Source organism: Tribolium castaneum, chromosome 4, assembly GCF_031307605.1.
Source record: "Tribolium castaneum strain GA2 chromosome 4, icTriCast1.1, whole genome shotgun sequence".
Taxonomy (NCBI): Eukaryota; Metazoa; Arthropoda; class Insecta; order Coleoptera; family Tenebrionidae; genus Tribolium; species Tribolium castaneum.
Window position 1 is genome coordinate 20,481,185 of NC_087397.1, and position 7,167 is coordinate 20,488,351.

Sequence of the window (7,167 nt, forward strand, 5' to 3'; positions counted from 1 at the left end):
TATTGCATTTGTCGTAAAATTTGCACGCGATCATTGTTGGGTCTGAAGATTGAGGCAGCTGGTAGGAATTTTTCAGGCCTGGATTCCCATTTATTTTACCTGTTTATTGCAAATGGAATGTTAATCTTTAAATCCTGCGGCAAGGGTTCATGCGAATTGTAAACGAAGAATTCGTTTGTGCTTAAACCAAAATAGTCATCAATTTAAACATCTGATGTAATATTTTAATAAAAACATTTTTAACACGTTAGTGTGCTTATTCCGGTCCTGGCTTTAAAACCGCCCGATGAGACCGTGCTGCTAGTTGTAAATTTTCTGCAGTCATTACTGTTATTGGAGTAGGTAGTGGGTCCTTTTGTAGCGGAGATTTATTACTACTCAATCTTGTCTCTCATAAATTACACTGAAATTTCCGATAAACAGTGACTCGTCTGGGACGGCAGGGCCGGTCCGGCCGTACCAAATAATGAAGAAGTAGGTACGGAAAATATTTTTTAGTTAATATTTTTGAAGGAAAATATTTTTTTCTGAAGCACTATAGGTGAATACATTTTGTATTTAATACAATTTAAAATGTTTCACTCGTTCTGTCAATCCAGTATAATCTATTAAATGAAGCGATTGGTGTACGAAATAATCCACGCGCCACGGTCCCTGCTTTCGGATTCGACGGCCGAGTTCGCTCCGGCCGAGCCACCACATGGGTTCGCTTTCGAATTGATTGCGCTCCTTTTTGATGATGTCGTTTTTGGGTTTTTTACATTTTAATTTCAGACAAAACATTGTGTACCTTCTATATCTATTTGTGACTGTCTTTAAACAGGTAAATTTCTGTCAACATAACGAATTTTATTCAAAGTAATGAATTTTTTAAATAAATCTTTTGCGTTCAAGAAATTAATGGCTTCTGAAATTTTAACTAATTTATTACTTGGTTCGAGAGCTAAACTGAAAGTTTGTGTTTCTAAAAGGAAAAAACTATAAGGCGTGACATTCCAATTTTTCCTTTTTTAAATATGTACAGTTATGGTGTTTTTTTCAAATATATTTAAAATATAGTGCACCTAATACCTTACCGCTAAAAGAAAAAATAATTGAATATTAAATTCTAGTGTCTAGTCTGTTAATAATTTTTATGGTGCACTGTCTTAATGACTTCGTTCTTTATCAATAAAATTAAAAAACGCGGTTGACATCAGCATATATCGGCCAGCCATCCCAGACGTCCGGTGGGGGAGATAGGAGGTAACCAATGTACGAAGACTGCAATACTCGAGTTGACTCGGGAATTGTTTTGACTATCAAAAAATGTTTAGGTTTAATTTTTAACGATTTTTCTTAGTGCATGATTGCTTGTGCATGTGTGTAGTTTTTGAGTGGTACCTGGTAGGCACTTTTTTTTAATTTATTCACTTTTGCTCTTTTAAAATGGAATACCAAGAAAGGTTTAGTACAAATGATCTAGTTGTTCACATATTAACTAATAAATTTAGTACATTATCTTACGATGACAAAGTTTTTATAAAAAATTTGCCCATTCCACGACCGGCCATGAAGGATATTATTCAAAGAAATATGACAAATACCTTTGGTTGACAGGAAGCGAAAATAGGAATAAATTGTTTTGCTTGTATTGCTTACTTTTTTCGGAAACTGAAACTCCATATAATTCAAGCGGTTATGACAATTTAAAAGAAGTTCATCGCGCATTATTGAAACACGAAATTTCTAAGGACCATACCCATTCGGCCTTAAAATTTAAACTATTCGGAAAACAAAATATCGTAAATGCTTTGGATAGTGCACTACGAGAATTCATAAATAAACATAACGAAACAGTAAAAAAATCGAAAAATGGTCAAACATTTAATAAATATGATTATATTTTTGTCGACACAAGAACTGGCGTTTCGAGGTAATGACGAAACAATAAATTCGGATAACCAAGGAAAGGCGACTTTAGATGAAAATTTTTCTAAGTTTATAGATCCGTCTTCTGTTTTTACGGGATTATCCAAAATCATACAAAATGAATTAATTGATTCTGTAGCCAAAATTGTACTTCAAACAATACACAAAGAAATAAATAGTGCAACGTGTTTTTCGTGGGAAATAGATGAAACAACGGATATTCGTTGTTTTTCACAAATGTCTGTTATTTTTCGGTTTGTTCACGATGGCAGATTATTAGAGCGGTTTCTCGGTTTTTTTAATGTTAGTGAAGGTCGAGCTGCCAATGACATTTTTAATGTATTAATTCATAATTTTTTAAATTTTATTACTGAAAAAAAATCAATTGGCCAAACATACGATGTTATGTTAGGAGAACTTAACGGAATTCAAAGAAAAGTTTACACATTGTTATGCACATAAAATGAATTTAGTATTGCAAGATTCCTGTAAAAGTATTAAAGAATGTAGAATTTTAATTATTTCTAATGTATCGGGATTTTTGGCTTTTTTCACAAAATCGACGAAACGCACCAATCTTCTTGACCAAATTTGTAAAAAAAGATTACCTAGTAACTCGGACACTCGCTGGAATTTTAAATCGCGCATTGTAAAAACTTTGTTTGACCATAGAATCCCGTTAATTGAAGTTTTTGATAACATTATGGAAAATTTAAACGAATGGGATGATATTTCTGTAAGAGAATCTGTGGGATTTAAAAAATTTTTAACCGATTTTGACTTCATGTTTTTGCTTTACATTTTCAATTTCATATTTGCTTATATTGATCCTGTTTTTGTGATAATTCAAACTAAATTATCCGATATAAAGTATTGTAATGAAAGAATCAATTCGCTTTTGTCTTCTTTAAGAAAATTTCGACATCAAGATAATTATTTTTTAAACATATATTTTGATGTTGAAAAAATTTCAGATGTACTTCCCCCACGTTCAAAACGGCGTAAATCTGAGCTAAATGATGACAACGATATTTTGATAAATAAAAAACGTCTTTGTTTTAATTTCAGATTTGCTCATAAACCAAATTGAAACTCGATTTAAAGATATGTCTTCCCTTGCTTTTTTGGGATTAATTGATCACAATAAGTTCTCTGAATTTGATAAAAGATTTCCAGAAAGACAATTTAACAAATTAATTAGTATTTACAAAAACATTTTTAATAACGAAAAATTAAAAAGAGAATTGCAAGTTTTATATTCCGATATAACAATTTTTGGCAACTCATCAAACGTAAAAGATACGGTAGAATTCATTTTAAAAAATGATATTATTAATGAAGTTTCGGAATCATATGAACTTTTTGTTTAATATTTTGTCCCTTCCCCCAACATCAGCTTCGGTAGAGAGAAGTTTTTTGGCATTAAAACGTATTAAACATACAACAGAAATACCATGTCGCAAACGCGTTTGAATAATTTATCAGTGTTAGGGATTAAAAGAATTAAAAAAGACGACAGTTTTTATAATAAAATTATAAATATTTATTTAGGGTTGGTTTATAGAAGCGTCATTAATTTAAACTGTAATTAAATGCGTGATTAACTGATTACATGACCAGAATGAAGCAATCTGGTTGGTCCATTCGCGTTGTTAACTTTTACACTTTGTTAACAGCGCAATTAACATGTGTTTTATCTGCTTAATTAAACGCGAGAACTTCGTTTTCGCATTTAAACGGATAAAACACACTGGCCCGAATTCTTATCTCATCATTAAGGATGTGATTAGCTAAATACGCTAAGCGTCACCAAACCGACCCTTTTGCCTGCGAATCAGGAAATGCTTTCTTTATCTCAATAGGTCCCAAATCTTATTGCGCCCACCACGGCGTTAAGCTTATTACGCTTACAACTAGCTTTGATGATTTAAGGACTCCCAAACATTCCATGCCGAATACGACCCTGGAATCTTGTCCCATTGCACGCGCCGGTAGTTTACAATACACTTACAATTGAGGGGCTGGGGTTTCTTTACAGCCTAAAAAGTTAATTACCTCTATTGCACCATAAAATTCAGCGAAAGATAGACGGACTATACCACCCAATTTTTCTCATATCGCACTCTTACCAATGCAATTTGCATTTGCCGTTTTTAATTTTTCAATCTTCAATTCCGCCTTTATTTCAAAAGTTACAGAGTTGGCACAATGATACGAATTATTCCTTATTATGAGAGCTATCAGTTGATACCAAAAAATCTGAATTTGAGTGGTTATTAGATTCCCATAAGATGAGAACCTTCTTTGTCTTGCGACAAATTTACAAAATGGGGATTTTAGGCCGCACTCACCCATTTTTTTTCCACACTGAGTTTTTCATCCTTCTCCCGCAACCATATTTGGAACATGTATTTTGAACCCCCCACGATCGGATTCCTAATAGACAAATAAGATAAAAAAATACTTTGGGAGTTCCCACAGAACCCATTAAGGTTAAATTTAAAATAAGTGGGAATTAGTTATATCATTTATAAAATATTGCTTAATCTTACACTATCCCTGTTTAGATAATATCACAAAATACAAATTAGAGGAAATTCAAAATAGATGTTGTAGGTTTTTTTTTTGGTCTTAACAATTGCGATTATGTCTCGCGCAAAATACTCGAGCTGTGTGGTTTAAAGTTAAAAATATGTATCCACACCAATTAGGTACATTTACGTAAAACAAATCTATTGAAAATAAAAGGCATCTGTTCGTTTGAACAGAAACGGCTATTAATTAAACCGTTTTTTTTAGTTGCTTACAGCGTCACAGCCAGCGGCAAAAAATGTCATTATTTTTATCTGTCTTTAACTAAATATAAAAGCACATAAAATAGTATATTAAAAACAAGTTTCATAAGACTTGCTTTAAAACACGAACAGTTTTTTTGAAAGAATCGGTGCTTCAAGGTTTTATGAAACGAGTTTTGTTATACAATTTTTTGTAATTTGCCCCCTTTTTGCTGTTTTCAAACAAAAATTGTAATTTTAGTCGACTTAGGGATTTTTGTAACGATTGGTATTATCTCAATTTTGAATGTGAAAAATTGATTTCAAATTTTTTTCTTAACTAAATTTTGACAAAACAACAAGAGTATGGATGATAATGAAGTTAATCTTGCATAAACGCCCCCTGAAATTTATGAAATAGACAAAAATTTTCGTAGAATATTCCGTCAAATAATAACTATTAAGATATCGCACTTGATTACGTTGCGTGCTTTAAGATGCCTTTTAAAGCATCAAACTGGCGGCAAATTACAAAAAGTAGTTTATTATACAGGGTTAGTCAAGTTTAACACTCAGGCACTTTACACCTTTTTATATATATATATATATATATATATATATATATATATATATATATATATATATATATATATATATATATATCATATTGGGGCAGCATTTTTCCCATGAATTTTGGTAGAATTGTAAATCACTTCCACAAAAGGTCTCCATCAGAGTGGTGGTTTTCAAAAATTTATTGCATTTGTCGTAAAATTAGCACGCGATCATTGTTGGGTCTGAAGGTTGAGGCAGCTGGTAAAAATTGTTCAGGCCCGGATTCCCATTTTTTTAGCTGTTTACTGCAAATAGAAAACCGTGCGGCAATGGTTCATGGGAATTTTAAACGCGAAGAATTCGTTTGGTCTTAGACCAAAATGGTCATTAATTTGAACATCTGATGTAATTTTTTTATAAAAACAGGTTACTGTGCTTATTCCGGTCCTGGCTTTAAAACCGCCCGATGGGACTGTGCCGCTATAGTTGTAAAATTTCTGCAGTCATTACTGTTATTGGGGTAAGTTAGTGACTCCTTTTGTGGTGGAGATGTATTACTACTCAATCTTGTCCCTCATAAATTAGACTGAAATTCCCGTTGAATAATATCAAAATGGCTTTTAATCAAATTCTAACCATTTTTTTCAAGTCAAATTTTTGCAGAAGAATTTTGTTTCGCCTTTTCGATCCATTGATGTAAAAAACAGCCAATGTGACTTTATGGTCAAACGGATTTTTTCTTTTTTATTGGACAAATAAATTAATAGGAAAAAATTTCCCCTAGCGAAATTGAATATACAGTGCAGCGGAATACAGGGTGTCTCAGCTAAGACTTTCGAGCCTGATATCTCAGATATTTCTCAACGGATTTTTATGAAATTTAAAATGCAACTATTTTAGAAGATAAAGATTAAAATCCAATTAATGCAAAAACTCAAGTTTGAAAAACGTAATTTTTACATGCCTTTTCAAAATGTTAAGCCTTTTAAGACTTATAATAAAAAAATTATCGTCAGTGAAAAATGCTGTCAGAAAAAACTCGTTCCTGGAAGACGTCTGTTTCGCGAGAAAAATTAGAAACAAACTGTTAAACGTGGGTACAAATGCAAAAGCGTGGATCTCTATGAGACAAATGAGCACTACCATTAAATTTTGGTCAATCCTACTCGCAGAAACGTAACTGTCAGGTAAGGGACATTTTACAATTATCTCTCACCCATACAAAGTTAAAAAACAATATTGACTTACTTTTGGTACTGGATGCTTTAATTCTTTCAAAAAGGACTAAAAGACTGAACAACTGAAAAATTCTAGACACTTGACACTCAGGACTTTGGAAATGTTTTGTACACTGCTGATGGGATTTTCTTCAAAAGCTTGAATTGCAGCCCCAACTATTGCTTCAATATTGTCCTCACGCGATTTAGTTCAGGTACTTTTCCTGTGCCTTCAAATTATTAACGATTCTTTGAACTTTAAATTTCATAAATAATATTTCACAAAAAGTCCAACGACACTTCCCATAGTCGAATATTGATTCCTTTTTCAACAACACAGAAATTTCAGCCACTGTTGGTTTTTAAAGTAATTTCACCAAATTAAAATAATTTTACTTTTCTGACAGCGCGCACATTTTTGACAGTTTTTTTCAGTATTACACAAAATGCCGCATAGAAATGCTTCATCAATTGTTTCAAAAGTGATTGCCCAAATACTATCAAAATTTGGATTAAGTTTTTAACAACAAAATTTAATTTTTTTCTTGGATCAGCCGAGCGATTTGGTTAATTTTATTTTTCGGGGTTTAATGATCCAACGGTAATTTGGCTTAATTTTAAATAAAAGAAATGTGTTTTAAAATATCATTTTTTAACTTGAGATAATTTTTTTGAAAATATGTGCGTTCTAAATTTCATAACAATCCGTT